Source organism: Pleuronectes platessa, chromosome 9 (genome assembly GCF_947347685.1).
Source record: "Pleuronectes platessa chromosome 9, fPlePla1.1, whole genome shotgun sequence".
Classification (NCBI taxonomy): Eukaryota; Metazoa; Chordata; class Actinopteri; order Pleuronectiformes; family Pleuronectidae; genus Pleuronectes; species Pleuronectes platessa.
Genome location: NC_070634.1, coordinates 26,190,071 through 26,207,851, shown reverse-complemented (window position 1 = coordinate 26,207,851; position 17,781 = coordinate 26,190,071). Strand labels below are relative to the sequence as shown.

Below are 17,781 nucleotides of genomic sequence, written 5' to 3'. Positions count from 1 at the left end.
ATGTGTCGGTGCTCGTCACCCCACGTCTGTGCTGATGGCTCGTCTGACAGCACGAGGAGGCCGACTCACAGGAGACGGTGTGATGTGGGAGCGGTCAACCTTTTCCATCCTTTTGCAACCCTGTCACCCCGATAGCTTTCATCTGGAGCAGATTAGAGACACTAGCACTTTCTTATCTCTACACCTTCCTATGTATCTTTCACCATCTCTCCCCCGTTACTGTCTCTTTCCTCCCACCCAACACTCACCCCTTAATTCCTCCATCTTTGCACCAGAGCATTCTTACAATACTCTTAAATGTGGTGCATCGAAAAGGGGGGGGAATAGTTCAGCTAAATTAATAGGCCGACAAATAAGAGAACAACCTGGCCAAATAAGTAGATTGTTGCTCGGTTATTAGCATCTGCTGTTAAACTATTATTCTGTGTATTAGACAGTATAATAGTTTATTATTTCATAAAGTTTATGAAGAAACAGCTGGCTCTCTTTCAAGTACATAAATCAGCTCATATTTTCTTATGAGCACAAGCCAAGTCCACTCAGCTCTGTTTGAACACACAAAGTATGCAGCTCGGTAAAAAGAAGATGATCAATCACAATCCCGACAGCCAGTGCACTAACACACACACACACACACACAGACAGAAATCAATAATGGGCATTGTAATCATACAAGACCTTACCACAATATCTTGCACAGGCTGTGTTTGTCTGTCATTTGTGCAATGGGCTTAGAGATATTACAGGAGTGATTGCACAGTCTAAAATTAACAGAGCACTTATAAACAACCACACGTACACACAGCAAGAAAATCCACATTAATACCAGTCATCAATCTCAAAGTGATGGCATGTTGTGCTGTCCTTATTGGGAAGAGATATCGCTGCATTCTTAATGGGAGTACGTGTTGCAGAGCCTGAGCTGGGATGGAGATTTAATCCCTGTCATCTATCTCTATTAAAAAGGCTTCAGATAGCCAATAGCTAGCTGGTCTGACAAGGCCACGAAAAACACATATAGCAATATTCTGATCCATGAGCATGAGCCACTGCCTGGGTGTCACCAACAGGTAAAGACATGGCTACTGCCCTCAGCACTAAGTGGCCACAAAACCAAAGATATTTCATTAGAAAAAGATCGGAGACGCTAATTGGAAAGGGCAGGAAATAGGAGTAGTGTCTAATAACTATTATTATTCCAAAGTAAATGCCATTATCACATGTGTGGTCCTGGGTGTTTAGGTCATCGCCGTGGAGCTCTTACTGCCTGCGTCACACGACCTCAAGTTCCATCAACATATCATCGGCAGAAACTCATGATTCACACTTTTACAGATCCACGTGGACACACACACACACACACACACACACACACAAAGTCACACACACAAAGACACACACAGAGGTTAGCAGAAGACAATTGCCAAGGTTCAAGTCCAGCCCGGCTCCACCCGCCTCTCTCACCGAGGGAGGGAACATCGGAGCAGGGGTCGGAATGCCGGGTCGGACCGCTGCGGAGTGGCCGGTCTTTGAAGGAGGCCTGTGGCAGGGAAGGGTTTTTCGGGAAGGGGAAATGCTCTGCTGGAAGTTTTAAATATCAATGGAAAGGCGCTCTCTCTGCCATGCAGGGCAGCAGAGTGGCTTTCCTTTATCTTCCACTACTTATCCCGCCACAGACGGAAAGACAATATCAAAGAAACATGTAACAGGAATATTTCCAGGAAGGGAGCGCCTGAAGAACTGCAATCCAATCCCTGACAGGGACGATGCCGGTGGAATATTCTGTTTGAAACTAAGCAGTGAAACATCAAGTATCAAGTTAGAACTGTTGTAAAAATAAGTTATGGGACTCAAATGTGATATCTCTGATGTGGAAAGAAGACATAGAGTCAGCGGCTGATGGACAGATCGCGATCGGCCCACAGGAGAACATGCAGTAAGAAAGTCCTGTGACCCGAACTATCCCACGATCCGGCAGCAACCTGGCTAAACCACAAGCATAACCTCCGGCTATCCAGCTGTTTCATCCAGAAAACATCATTACATTCACACACACACACTCCAGCAGGGAGCAGTTTGAGAGCTGCGCTCAAGTTACAGATAAGCCCGACATGCACTCTCTCACTGTAAGGCCTCTCAGGCCCTCGTCCACCATGCTGAGAAAGATATTTCATCTACAGATAACAGGACCTGGTGTGTGTTACATGTTAATTCTGTACAAATCCCACAGACAGTGGCTTTAATCAGAGGAAGGTGAACAAAGTGTTCAACTTTCTACCAGGGCTGTGAAACTTTGTCCCAGCTGTACAAGACTTCCAACATACACACACACACAATCACACACATCTAAAATAACTACAGGCTAAAGTTGGAGAGGGCAAAAATCCCAGTGGCTAAATTTGTTCAGCTAAAAGAGTAATTCCCAGAAAGACATACAGCCGTCACTGCAGCAAGAGCTTGAAAAATTATTGACTTGCATTCCATTTCATTTTATTGTTGTGTCACAATAAAATCTAATGTGCCCCTTCAAACTGGTTGGCATGTTGTGTGAAGCACATGGTGCAACCCAGAGACAGGAACATCTGCATGTGGCTGTGAACACTTTCCCAAGGCACGGTGCAAGTTGCATTAATGAGGAGATGAGCTCAGGGTTCGGGGAACTGTCTGATCCAGCTCAGTAGGTGACATTGATTGATGGACCACAGTGCGAGTTGGTGGTTGGTGGTAATTATTCTCAACAACATGTCGCGGGTTGGCAGCACCAACAGGTTCCACTAATCAGTTTACCTCGGGGAAACCCTGCTATTACACATTCAAATGTGACACTGACACACAACAGTTACTTGCATGCGAACAACATAATGAAGCTGAAAAATCATTAAAAGATATTTATCATGCGTCCCTATACAAAGGGGTGTTGGTTGTGTGGCATCGCTCCAGTGTGATGCTTCTCAATGACATTAGGCTCCAGCTACAGGTCGGTCATAGTTTCCAGCAACATTAAAAGTTGCGTATGATCCGATCGACTGGTCCAAAGCAGATTTGGGACACGTCACCGAGTGCACGACTACCGGTTCATGCGACTACGAGTCCACACTCATATCTGGTGTCAGCCCCTTGTTGATCTTTTCACTGGGTTGTCTGTCCTCACCTCTGCTTTACAGCAGCCAGAGCAACAAAACTCTCTCCTCCCAGACCTCCGCCTTCCCGGCGAGGCTGACCACAGCCCGTCCAGCCCCGGGTCGCCTTACCCGTTTACCGCGTGGGAGCGGATACCGACGCTGGCTCACAGAGACCCATTCAAAGCCTCGCATATGAAATCTCTTCCTCTGCAGTGATACCTTACACTTCATCTGCATATTCACATATTCAGAGTCCGGTCTTCACTTCCTGTCTGTACGAGATAGACGGGGGAAACTGGGCACAGACAAAAAACTGGTGTGTTTTCATTAATTTTCAAAGGGGTCCTGTTATTCAGGCTTGGAAACTGACCAGGGGTCAGTGGAATGTCTCGCACTGGACAGGCATCAAAAAATGAGACTTAAATGTCTTGGTAGGAATCAGAACTCGCTGACGAGTTAGGACAGAGAGTCCGGGAAAAAAAGCAAAGAGTTTGCTATTTGTAAGCAAACATATTAAACAGCTCCTCCTTGAGATGTGTTGTGCAAAGCAAGCGAGGGAGAGACAGAACACTCCAACTCAAACTGCCACTTGAGGAATTCTGCAGAGACCTGCCCATCAACTCGTCATCACGGTTCATCTCAATCCGACAGCAAGTGTCAACAGAGGCACACATGGAAAAATGAGAGCCGCTATTGTGTCTGTGACAATCTCCCAGTGCGGTTACACTTGTAAGCAAACAACAACATACCACAATGACACTCCTGGTGCTGTGCCAAGTCAGCCCTGGCAGCTGCTCCTCTCTGCTATAATCACCGGCCCATTGAGGTTGATGGTTGTTACAGCAATTTCTGTTGCCGCATGTGGATAATCTCCGGCAAAGGTTGGAGTGCGTACGCTCATTCGCAGCATTCCGGTCGTGTTCAAACAGTCGACATGTTCCTTCACTGAAGACATCAACTCCTCTCCCTCGTGCTTTCCCATGGGGTTACCCCTCCGAGGTACCACAACGCGCTGGATTCTTTAAATGTCTTGGCACGTGAAACAATTGCACTTTATAAAAAGGAACACTTCCCACAGGCAAGTTGACAGGAGAACGTAAAATTAAATCAAGTTTGTTGCCTGTGCTCAGTGGAACAATGCATGATACTGTATGTATGGAGGAGCAATTAGATCAGTGGATCTGATAAGAAGTGCAGACATGTCAGCGCTGGTTTCCCAGACTGAAGTTGAGTTTATATCTTGAATAAAAAGGCCTCTTGTCCTTGTCCAACAACATTTAAAAAAAAAAAAAATCATATTTAAGGTTAAGACCAGAATTAAACAAATGTTTAAAAATGACTGAATATTATTATATTATATTATTGTGGGACTTTTTGCACATGAAATAAAACACTTCCCAGAAACCCAGGATTACACTTCCAAAAAAACAAACTCCCCAAAAAAACAAACTCCCCATAATTTCTAAGTCATTGCTGTTGTGTAAGGAATCTGCTGATGTTGTTATGATACTGATCTTGCTGATATGACCTCAAATCCTTTTATTTTCATCATGTTTAAAATCAACATAATTATTTAAACATGAGTTTCAAGGTGAATAAGTATATTGAGTACCACTTCACTTCAACGCAGAGAACACTTAACAATTACAACATCCAGAGCCTGATCCATAAATCTGCAGAAGTGAGGAACAGTAGCCTTCGACTTCACATGTAGTTGTGATGGGTCATGTTTTCTTACTTTAACCACATGTCAAAGTCAATGACTGCGAAGAAAACCAAGTGCAACCATAAAACAGGCCTGAAACAATAGAGTAAGCTATGCCTATGAGTAAGTCTGTGAGTAAGTCTTGGAGTGTGAGTGTGTATGTGTGTGTGTGTGTTGTTGGGTCCCTCCCTGGGGCAGTGCAGCGCTGACTGACACCCTGGTAATGCCTCGTATCTCTTAAACCTGAGCAGATCTGCAGACGCACAGAATGAAGACATGTCACTGGGAGCAAAGAGAGAGAGAGAGAGAGAGAGAGAGAGAGAGAGAGAGAGAGAGAGAGAGAGAGAGAGAGAGAGAGAGAGAGAGAGAGAAACATCTGTCTCTCGCTCACACCGAAACGATGCGTGTTAAGACAAAATCCAGGGAAACAAAAGAACTGCAACAAACTCCAAAACTCTTCAGGCGTCTCCAGCTGTGGACTCTCACACTGTACATGAGAAATTTTTATATTCAGAACTTTATGAGGGAAACTTCTCTGCATGTTCGTCTGTTGTTGTTTCCCTTCTTACTTTTATTGAAAAGACAGGACAAGAAGCAAAAAGGACTTAATTTAAATTCGTTTTTTGTTTCTATTTTTCAATTTAAAGCATGATACAGATTGATATGGTTAGAACACTTTTTTTTATACTGATCACCTGTAATTAAAGTGAATTAAAGTGTTTGAAAGTTCTCAAATTATTATTAACATTTTTTGTTAAGCTTCATTTACCTAAAAGTTGAATTGGGGATTTTGCCACATAATAATTCTTAAATATTGGTAAAAAAAAACCTCTCATATTTAGAGAACTGATATTAAGTGAGTGTGTGAGTCAGGAGCTTGTTAATCAAATGTGGCTTCATAAGGAAACTGTTGGGCCTCGGCAACGGAATGAACTATACTGCCGTTCTAGTTTTAAATATACAAATTAGATTTGATCATATCATTAAATTAAAATCAGCCGGGTAATGAAAACACTACTCCAGCCAAAATATGTCTCCTCACTTTATGCATCCTTTTTCAGAAACCTCCAGGCATCAGTTGTCGGTTCTGGTTGAAATATGTATTTAGCTTTATTTATTCTTTCATCAGATAATTCCTGATTAAAATAATGAGTCGAACACAAAGACCCATCACACCTGTGCACAGGGACCGTTCTGCTGAGGGTGGATTTCTATTCAAGCTCCACAGTTTACAGCCGCGCAGCCCGAGGCACGGCGGTTTAATTTGCCTGTAATAAGATCAGCAGGACAGATTTGTTTCAGTGCACCGGGCGAGACGCTTGACTTTTATTACAACAGGCATCGCTCGGAGACTGTTATTGTAAACGTTTAGCTGTGGTGGTGGCCTGCACCGGCCACACATGTGTAAACACTCCGAGCTTCGATTACCGAGCCCGCTGAGCCGCGCCAGAGCAGATATTACCAGACCAGTGGCACTGGGATGTAGGAAAGATTTAGCATGGGAAGATCAACGTCCCAGGTGTGTGCGTCTGTGTGCGTGTGTGCGTGCGTAATGCTCGTCACTGTCAGATTGACTGGCCGGTCAGGGGAAAGTGTGAATACTGCCCTGGCCATGTGTTTGTGTGTCTATGGGTTATTTTCCCGTCATTATGTTCATAATTGGGGGAAGGAATGCTCGGGGGATCCGTTAGGGAACGTCAGACGACCTTCGACCTCTGACGCTCAGTGACAGCTTCACCCCGACACCCCGAATATGAAGAGTTCACCTACAGCAGAGGGAGGAGGAGAGAGACCCGAGGCCCGGTGCAGACACACAAGGTTGTGCACGCTCTCGAGAACAAGAAAAAAAAAAACACAAACGCCCACCCTTCACAGTGTCATTTCTTGCTTAACTCTTGGTAATCGTTTTGTGTGTCTGTGTGTGTGTGTGTGTCTGTGTGTGTGAGAGAGAGAGAGCAGAGGAAAGTAAAGAAAACAGTGGAGTGTTTTCTTTGGAGTTTGCCCACACTGCACACAGACGGAGGAGAGCAGAGATTATCTTCTGAGTAATCGTGTTCTGTTCTCCATGAGGAGGCACTTCTCATCACCCGATCACCTCACCCTCTGTCCTCATCATCTTCTTCATCTTCATCATCCATACCACCACGCACACAGGTCTAATCACACAGGCACACACAGGAAAGGACAGCAACCCGAAGGTCTGCACACAAACACAGTCACACACACACACACACATCACTCATAGGGTCACTAGGAGCAGTTAAAGCATGTCTACGACGCCCCTCCGCTAAGAGAGCCCTCTCCAGAGCGATTTCACGCCTGAGAAGAGGCTGACAGGGTTTCATCCTTAAGAAAATAAGATGATTTTCTGCTCATCCCTGACTCAGCATCACGTGTCCGCTGTCGAAACAGGTACTCGCTCCAGAGATAAAAACAATTAGTGAATGACCGGTCAACTGGAATGTAATTAATTGACAACTTGTTAACGGCTCGAGTAATTTATCAAATAGCAACGTCTGAAATGTGTTTGTTTAAGTCTCTGACATATGAGGACTCATCACTTTTCATGTTGTCATAGCACTCATCATTTCTTCAAACTGCCTTTTACCTTTTTATTGCTGCTGTATTTTAATTCTTATGACTTTATTATTTTTTTTCTTGGTTTGATTTCACCTTTTGGAAAGAATTAGTAATCTGGATTTTGAAAAGTCCTCTGTAAATAAGGATTTAAATAGAGACATAGCAATAATGTTATAATAACAGTCTAAAAAGGTTTTGAAGTATAAACTGTTACGCTCCATACTTGTCCCGGGACCATTATAGAATATTCCAAATCAAAAGATCCTTATTAAAAGACCTATTGCAACTTATTGTTATATTCGTGCACCATCAGTCAATCAATCAGTCCTGACCTCAAAAATCCTATCGGAAAAAATAAGAGATAAAGTCATTAGACAAATAAGGATTCAGCCGATAACCTCAGATCAGTTTCTCTCATATTCATGTGATAATGAAAATAAAAACCAGGTTGGATTCAAACAAAAACAAATATGGAAATCTGTCTGCAGGATGAGCTCAGAGGGGCCGAGAGCTTACGAGCTCTAAGTCAACAGATTGAAACTTCGGTTCTCATCTACCTCACGTGTCTATCAGCTTCACCCCGTGTGCCCCCCCCCCCCCCCCAGACGCCAGTGAAGATGATTGATGGTGGAAAACTGAAATCCATTCTTCTCACCGTCAAGAGACAATGCTCACAAGTGGCAGAGCGGGGGCAATCTATCACACTTTGCAACCAGCAGAGATGTTTCCCATCACTCCCGCTGATCCCCCGCACTAATATCGATAATAAGGAGGAATAATCGTGACATTAATTGCCACCTTGCAGGGGCCTGAGGGCGAGGAGCAGAGAGGAAGCAGGTTCCCAAAGAAGGTGGTCATAAAAAACTAAACTCTCATCCGTCTTTGTGAGAACTCTCTGAAAAACAGAGCGACTGAAACACCCACAGGCACCTTGTGAATAATTACCTGTGTACGATTCTGACAAAATGTCTGAAAACAACATTCAGATTTGCATTTCAACTAAAGAACAACTGACACACACTTGTATGGAGCGCTCAAATTTCAAGGATATATGAATTTTCCACCGGGGCTGAGGTGGACAAAAGTAAGAAGCAAAACAAGACAATGAAAAAGTGACAATCATTTGATTAATGATCATGTTTTTCTGTTTGCCACTGACACATCTGGCAGCAGCCAACATCTGGACAGAAGGTCCATACAAATCGGAAAGCGCTCAAATCTAAAAGACTAATTTCTGAAACGTATAAGCACAATAAGGCCAGAAGTATGTGGACATGCTTGGCTGCAAATACTTTTTGGTCTGGAGTCGTGTTTCATGGTTTGGCCACAGTCGGTTCTGAGGAAGGGAAATCTTAATGCTACGGTTTGCAAAGATATTTTAGACAATAGAAGTTTTCCAACTTTGTGGCAACAGTTGGTGGGGGGGGAGGGTTCAACATGACAATGTCCACAGAGAACAGTTCTTCTGGTGGATAGACTGTGTATGAAGATGGATGACATGTTTCCACTTCTCCAACTTTCTATCCAGAAATGAAGCAGAATAACTCAATGAAGTAATTTGGAGCCTGCGGATATAAACATGTTCGACCAATCACGAGCCAGTCTCAGCTGTATCAGCCCCCCCGAACACACAGACTCTGGCTCTAAATTATGCCATCTGCATAAAATGGCAGAAATCATATTTTGGCTTCATTTCTGGAGAATTGAAGTAAGTGGAAACACGTCGTCCATCTTTATTTATAGTCTACAGTGAAAGACTGCCTTCAATGGACCACTGTCACTGAGTCGTGGGAATTGATCATCAACATTTTTCCCGTGTCTTCATGGCCCAGTAGAAGTGATCATCCTGGTGAACCACACCTCGGATGAACGTTCACCTGAGGTGAAGTCTTTTATGATAGTTTTAAGTTTTAATCTATACATAAAAAACTGCCACAAAGAACCTCCACGTGCCTCCTCTACGTATCAGATGTTGGAGGAAAAACAAGGTGATAAATAAAAGAAAAGAAAAGAACATCTCGTATGATGCTGACTTTTTATTGCACCTGAACATGCTGCTCTCTTTTTCTGAGAATAAAGGCCTGTTTGTTCGGCTGACAGGAGACACGGTGAGAATGGCCCAACCCTCCGTGCAGGTATGACAGCCTGATTTAAAGCATCAATTTAAAACACAGGCAGCAGGTAACAGGCTCCACACACAAAGCAGCTGCACATATAAAAAGAGGAAAATAAATAAAAACTCCACTTTGTGCACAATAGCTCCTCCGCAAAGTCAAAGAGGCTCTGAAACGTTTACACTATCTAATCAGATCCCAGATGAGTATCTGTGGTCATAACTCATCCACTTCTCCTCTTGTCCGTACGCGTCACTCAAACCTCTTCTTGCTTTTGTTTCCCCCCCCGATCATCATTTCATGAAGTTGTCCAAACAGGTGAGATCACAGCTCATTACAGCAGGCTTTTGTAAATAGATCACGATCCTCAAATTACCCAACAGACACACGTTTGTATACGCGGAGGAAGATGGCGGACGCCTACGCACGGGCTGAGCCGAAATAATAAAGTCTAAACGCGGGAATCCACAGATTGTGAAACGGTAATGACGCCTCCTTCTCAGGGCCCGGCCTTTCATTCCTCGAGTTGAACATGGAGCGTTTTATTTGTGAAACAGACAGAAAAACAAAAGATTCTACGACGAACAAGATTCGCCGGCAGCGAAGACATACCACACAAACTGCGGAGTTACACAAACATGCCATTAGCCCGGGAAGCGTCTGTGTAAGTGTTGTGTGTGTGTGTGTGTGTGTGTGTGTGTGTGTGTGTGTGTGTGTGTGTGTGTGTGTGTGTGCACACAGCAGAGGGTGGGCAGCAGCAGCCGGGGCTTGTGTTCATGGATCAGCGATATGTTTATTGTGTAGTAATGAGCTTGTGTCACACGTGAGGACGGAGCCAGGCTGCATCTTTTCCCGGCCCCAGTCAGACCGGGTGTTCGGGGAGTCGCTGTGATTAAGAGGCTGCGCTGATGAAAGGAGAATGAGAGACGATACGACTGCTTCTCTTCTTCGATGGAATAATAATAAAACGTCTCGGCTGCAGTTTGAAGAGGGAACAAGTGAAAGCAGAGCAGATAAATCCACAGATCTCCTCACGCAGCTTCACTAAGCCCTCCTGCTCGTGGGTACGTATATTCAGTGAGTCGACTCGCAAAAAAAAAATCCCTTTGTACACACGATATAATGTCTGAGTCAACACCACAATGTACACAGACTAAAGACAAACACCAATTCTGCCAAATCTGTGTCAACAGGGCTGGGTGTCACTGAGTGCTTTGTGCAAACTCTCTTTGATTGAGCGGCGTCTTTGGATTCACGCAGGTATTTTTTTGTCGCAGGTGTGTGATTCGACGACTCCACCTTTCCCTGGAAGAGCCGTGGAGACGCTAAGAGGTGCAGAGTCAAAAGTAAAAGTCCGTCTGCAAAGTGCATCTGCCTCCTGTGCATTGAGTTGAGCTCCTACGCAACATAAACTGTAGATATGTTACTTCTGGGTGCAGTTGCCTGGATGTTACGGCTGCAGCTTGAGGCATGAGAAGATTCCTGAAGCCACAATGACAACAACAAAACCAAACCGTGCAGAGAACGACTCTGAAAAGGTTCAGCAGAGAATATCTAAATCTATAAAACAACTTTATTAACTTTTAACTCGTCTTTTATATCACAGACTGGAGGCAGCCCGGAGGTGTGGCAAATATTTTTATGGATTTTTAGTTAAAAGTGGAGTTTCATCATTTAAAATGGTTCAACTTGAAGCATAATACATTTTCAAATATGTTCCAACAAGTTTCATTGCAAAACTATTCAACTGTTTTGTATTTATGAACTTCATCTTTGTTCTGTTACACACCTGAGAACAGGGTGTAGCAGAAAGAATTCCTGACAGACGTCAGCACCAGGAGTCAAACAGGAACATGGGACAAAACTAAACTGGAACCTTTTAAATACTAATGATAGATTTAAAATATATAATAATAATAATTATAAATAATCTCACTTTCAGATAAACCAGTCCTTCAGAGCTTACAATACTCAAGATAATTACATATTTCATTGTGACCTGTTTTAAAATCGTCGTTAAATGAACTTTTTAAAGTGATTAAACAACTAATGAGAATTTATTGGCAGTATCTTAGCTTCAGGTCACTTTAATTTTCATGCATGATTCATTCTGCAGCTCACGGCCTGAACATGGCAGCTTTCGTTATGGTGATGATAGCGTGGACATTCTGGAGAATCTTAATCTGCAGTAAACACAATGTATTTTGGAGATTATGGCTGCAAAGCAATAAATCACCTTTTTTAAGAGGCCGGAGAAAATTTGATCGGCTATTATTTTTGTCTGAATAATCAGTTTTAAAAAAAGTCAATATGATTAGTTGAAAGTTGTGATTTGTTTCTGTGACACTTGATCATGAACATTTAATTTTTTAATTTGATGAACAGACCTTCAGAGTTTATAAGTGAAGCTGAGGTTTTTATTTTATTTTTATTTTACCCAGTTTTTTAATCAAAATGATTGTAGGGGCTGTTGTATATTTTGTGTCTGGTTATGTGCCCGTAAATGTTTCCCATTCAGGAAAATGAAATCTACTTTTAGGATCTACATCAGTATTTATATAAATATAAATATAGATACAGAAATATTTATAGCTTTGATCGTACGATAAATACCACAGTCACTAAGACTTTAATTGTCGGTTTGGTCTAATTATCAGGACAAAGAACCGTCTCATGCTGCAGAGACAGACTCGTTGATATTAGCTGATAAAGAATCTATCACAGACAAATCATTAGATCCAGTGTGAAGCGATGAAGTTGGTTATTATTATAGAATGTCTCCACGGATAACGTAGCAACGGGAGATTGATGAGTTTGATAAATATTTGGTGTGATCCCTGGTAACTGTCTCCTCACCTCAGGTTTCCCCTCTTACCGACTGCACCGAACTAACAGAGGCTTTGTGCGATTATTGTGACAAGTGTGGTATCGACAATCACGCTGCAGGCGACTGTCAATCACTCAGCCCTGAACTAAAAATGGAATAAATGAGTCACAGCGAGGGGGAGAGACGAGAGGGGGAGAAGGAAGATGAAGAGATGGAGGGATGAGGCAGACGACGAGGAGGAAAACACTGATGCAGCTGAAATCAAACTTTCTTAAAATAGTTTCCTCAGAGGAAACATTTGACAGATTCCATCTCTTCTCTGTGAAACTTTCCCATCTTGTCTTCCTGGTATTTCCTCCATCTAATTCTCTTTCTTCACCCAAAGTGACAGCAGCTGAATGAAACGAGGCCTGAGCCATGTCGTCCTCTCATCGGTCACCTGAAGCAGCTCTGCAGTGGCACCCACCGACCTGCAGAGGGCGACCTCCTGGCCTGATAGAGCTTCACAACAACTTGAGTTGAGTGAAGATAGAGAATTTAACAGACCTTTAAATGAACTCTTATTATTTAATCTGCTGTTTATCTAATAATTCTGACTATTTAATCAATCAACAATTTTTTTCTATGAATGGAAACATAAAATCAATGAATTATTAAAAAAAAAGTATGTAGTTTAGTCAACTGGTAAAGTTAAAAAATAAAGTTTTCCTTCTCCCAAGGAACTGTTTTAATTAACTTGCGTGTTTTTTCAAAGTAATTGTCCAAAATATTAAATATGTACATTTAATTAACAGTGAAAGATAAATTACAAATCCACATATTTGGATCATTTAGATTTCGAATTTACAAGATTAACAAATCTAAGAAGCTGAAGCCACTGAATATTAACCAATGACCTGCTGTCAGTCATTATTCTACAAATTAATTGATTAAGAAATAAGTTTGTGACTAACTTGCTTAAATTTTCTTATAAATAAGAAGCAGTAACTTTTTATAACGTATTTCTAAAAAGACAAATAAAAAAAACTTATTTTCAGTAAAGCATAATAACTTCTGATAGACCCTTTATATAAATCCATATAAACACATTGAAATCCACAGGCTGAGACCCGCTGCTGTTTCCACCTGAGGGAGACCTCCCTCCACAGTGGCTCACTGCTGCCATCTACAAATCACAGGTGAAACTACATGAGCAACAGTCACAAGCACGTCGGCTCCTGAACGTCAGACGCACAAGACAGATGATGTGGAATATCTGGACATTGATCTAAGATACAGATTTAGATGCAATCATATTTAGCTTTGTGATACTAGTTATTGGATCAGTGTATTTACTTTACAAACCTCAGACCCCCCCCTCTCTCTCATCCCCTCCCTCCGCTGCCCAAACTGCATGTTTTTCCATGTATTACAACCTTTGCTGGAAAACAGAAAAAGAACCGACTCATGAGCGGAGCAACTAATCTGACCCACAAAGCGAAAAGACCACAGAACATTCCCTGACTCCGAACAAGGAAAGAGCAGACTTGTTTTCCTTGGCACAAGAAAGTCTATTCTTGGGCTAAAGTTCACTCTCTCGGCAAGTTGCGTACAAGGCAGGCCCGCTCTGTACGCCGGCCTAACCTTTCAAAAAAACAGGGATCGGCCTGGACGGCGAGCGACTCTGACCGCCGGCTACCAGGCCACCAACGCAGAGCCGGCTCCTCTCGGCTCAATGGGCGGGACGCACGAGCTGATGAGGAGCCAGAGATTGTTCTGCATCGCCTCGAGGGCCGAAAGCACCAGGATTGAGATTCTGAAAAGTCAAATTTAAAACAATAGGGAAACATGGCGGCACCACACACACACACAACCCCAAAGCTAATGAGTCCTCAGAGACAGAAAACACACTTCAGCGAGGAATGTGATAACTTGGCTGCAGGCGAGTCTTTATCCCAGTGAGATACACACTCCGCTGCAAGCGTGCCACCGGCGGCTGATTGGACGGCGGTAATATAAACACCAATCAGAGACAGCGAGCACACCACCGGCCAATGGGCTGTTACGGAGACGAGGGCGCTCATCACTCAGACGGGTCGTGAAAACCAGGTTTCTCCAACACTTCACATGTTGGTGTTAATGAAGTTTAGACACAGGGTAATGGAGCATTGGCAGGAAACAGTGGGTCCAAGCAAACTGCAGCATGCGTCGCACACATAACAAACTGCATGATGACACACAGGGAGCCCAAACAACTGCATCACACCACTAACGAGTTACGATGATTACACAACCACGGCCACAAACTGTAGTAAGCAGTGGTTTCACCGCCTGTTTAGGAAAGCAAACTGCTGGCCGGCTGCACAATAGCTGCTTTTCGACCCATGAACACATCAACACGTTGAACAAACAGCGGGGGGGCTCTGTGGGGAAACAGTTGTGTTAAATCCTGTGTGTGTGTGTGTGTGTGTGTGTGTGTGTGTCTCTGGCGTGGGAGCTTCTGCACAGAACCGGACGGGGGAGAGACCCGAGGGCAGAGAGGGAGAGCGGTGTGTAAGACGTTAATGATATGATGATAAATCTTTATGGGGAGGAATTCAGATCAGGATAATGAAGGATGTACGGATGATGGAAGTCTGTCTCCTCACCGCAGTTTGTCCTTTTGTCTTCAGAAGAGAAGAATGAAGAGAGTCTCTCTTCTGCTTCATTAAATATGTGTATCTACTCTCTGATAACTTTGTTAGGAGATTAATGGCGGATCCAAAGCAATAGGGGATGCCTGATCTGATCAAAATCAATGATCTGTTTAAGAGGCCAACTAAATAATAAATCTTTATAGGCATCACAGGACCCTATGGAAGTATTACTATTATCATCCTCTGATGAATAGTATAAGTTCACTTAAGATTTGTACTTTTCACAGTACCATGATCTTCCATTCCAGTTTTTTACTGCCGACATACTACATGAACTAAAAGTTTAGCTGTAGGTATTGACTTGTAGAAGTAATGTTCAATTGGAGAAGACTGGTCGGAGTGACGCTGGCCTCAGGGCCAACACGGAACATGAATCTGTAAATCCACTGTTTACAAATTCAAGTGTCTGCCACATTGTTAACTTTCCTACAGCAACAACTCCCAACGTTAAAGAGCAGAATCCATGTTCAGTGGCTCCAAACCACCACCGTCCCTCAGAAACACCGGTGAGTAAGTTGTTGAGCACCATAATAAACAATCCACCACAGACTAATAAAGAAAACACTGTTTCTTATCTCTTTCATAAAGTCTGCGGGAAGCTTCCCTGTGCGTTGTGACGATCTTTAGGGAAACATCAAACTGATCATCTCCTCTGCTGCTGAAGTCACAGAGAAAATAAAGCCCCCCCTCTGTTTTGTTTTGTGTGCTGCTCTTTTGATACTGCAGCTGGTTGTCTAGTGTTCATCCACTATTCCCCGTCCTCCTCCGCCTCTGCAGCATTAGAAATAACCTTCGGTCTGTTCTGAGGTGATGACTCTGTGCAGCGGAAACCAGCACCCACACACACACAGACCCCAACTCAAACCAGTACGACAACTCAAGCTCCGTGGGTGAGTGAGTGTGATGAACAAGCCGGACTCAGACGAGATGAGACACAGCAGGGGGCGGGGGGGGGGAGAGAGAGTAGCCGTGTTGTGTGTGTGTGAGTGAGTGATCTTTTCCTCTGTGGCGGGACAAACTGGAAATTGCTCCACACCGCTGCTGCCAGTAATCCAGCAGGCTCAGCTGTTGGGATCGGGCAGCATGTGGTGAGCAGCTCCCAGAGCCTGGTTTACTGGTGTGGGGACAAATAAACACAGCAGCGCCCTGTGCACAGGTACTGGGATCTTCTGACACTCGGAGTGTGTGTGGCCTGTGGATGATCCCTGTGTGGGAGGACGGAGCGGAGTCACGGCCTCTGACCACAGAGGATGTGGTCACTCGTTCTCCTCCTCTCTTCCTCTTCCTCTTCTGTTTGTCTTTCTTCCTTTGTTGATTATGATTCCCACCGTACGCTCATGATAACTGCGTCGCTCTCAGGGTTTTTCACAGTTTTTTTTTTTTCAAATCTCTCAACAACTACTGGACAGATTGTGACCCATATTTGTAGTTTAGCAGGAAATGCCTTGACAGCCATTGGCTGAGCTGTCATCACACATGTTCCTCTGGTGATGCCCACAACTCTCATCCAGCACCTTTATAAGGTCAAAAGTTTACTCTCGTGTTTATTACATTAATCCTCAGCTGTAATTTAGTTTTTACTTCGAAGTAATGTTTCAAATATTGAATAATTTAACTATTAAAAGGATTATAAACAGTTTTTTGGAATTCTATTAAAGTATAGTTTCATCCATCAGGCTATAAGAACAGTGAAAACAGTTTTAACAAGAAAACTCTCTGAAACAAATGAACACATAATAAAAGGAGTTGCTTTTATTATGCATTTGCTATAGTGATCTTTAAATCAGTTTAAGACTAATAAGAAAGGCAGCGAGTCATGTTCACATTACAAATGGCCTTATTATCTATGATCTGTCTAAGCTCTTGGCTCTGTATCCGTCTCAAACCACCATGGAGAAGGAGGATCAGTGCTGCCTGGAGACTCTGTGTCAGATCCCAGTTCGGAGGGGTGGGAGGAGTGGTAGGGGAGGGGGGGAGGGGGGTGGCGGCGCCGCGGGATCTCCTGGGATCACCGCGGAGCTCCGAGACAAAAGGGACATTGTGCCACAGACCGACCCATCCATGGAAACATGACTTCCTGTCCCATCAGCTCCAGCATCCTCCGCACACGAGCCGCTCACTTCCCAGAACTGAACTTCTCTTTTTTAACTGTTTTAACCGTTTGCAGCAGAAGTCCGCACCGACCACGTCCAGCCTCTGGTGATAAATCACAGCGGACGGTATTTGCCGAGGTGGCAGCCACTGAGTTTCACACACATCTCAGAAAAACAAGCAGACATATTTCTATTGATCCCTGGGGGGAGGATATCGGGTTTTGAATAAGCAGTTAGCTTGTCAGAAAAAAATCTGTCTGCTTTTGCGCAATTGCATATTCTTGAAAGTTGGCATCTGCTTTGCATATTTGTAAGTGATTGGAATTTTTCACATTTCCCTGTGCTTTTATTGTGGAATCTCTTGTTGATGGGCTCTCTGTGTTTTTGTCTCTTTGCAAACTCATGCTGCAGAACAAATTCCCACTTGTGGGACAATAAAGAACCTAGTGTTTTACTATATAAGGAGTCTTTCATTGCTTTTAAATGCCTCACCCTTTTAAATACCTTTGAATGTTCCAAAAGAGAAACTGTCAAAAAAGAGGCAACAGCTCAAAATCGTCACATGACAATCAAGCACCTCAGAATGAAACCGACATTGAAATAAAAATTAAATCATTGACTGTGATGAATTACCAGGTTATAAACCTCTGCCAGGATGAACTTTG

At 43.4% G+C, this 17,781-nt stretch overlaps 1 protein-coding gene across 1 annotated transcript in view; it reads right to left on the bottom strand.

The window, feature by feature from the left end:
* gmds (GDP-mannose 4,6-dehydratase) overlaps window positions 1-17,781 on the bottom strand; it is a 140,910-nt gene that overhangs the window by 112,453 nt on the left and 10,676 nt on the right. The gene's annotated exons all lie outside the window — the stretch shown is intronic.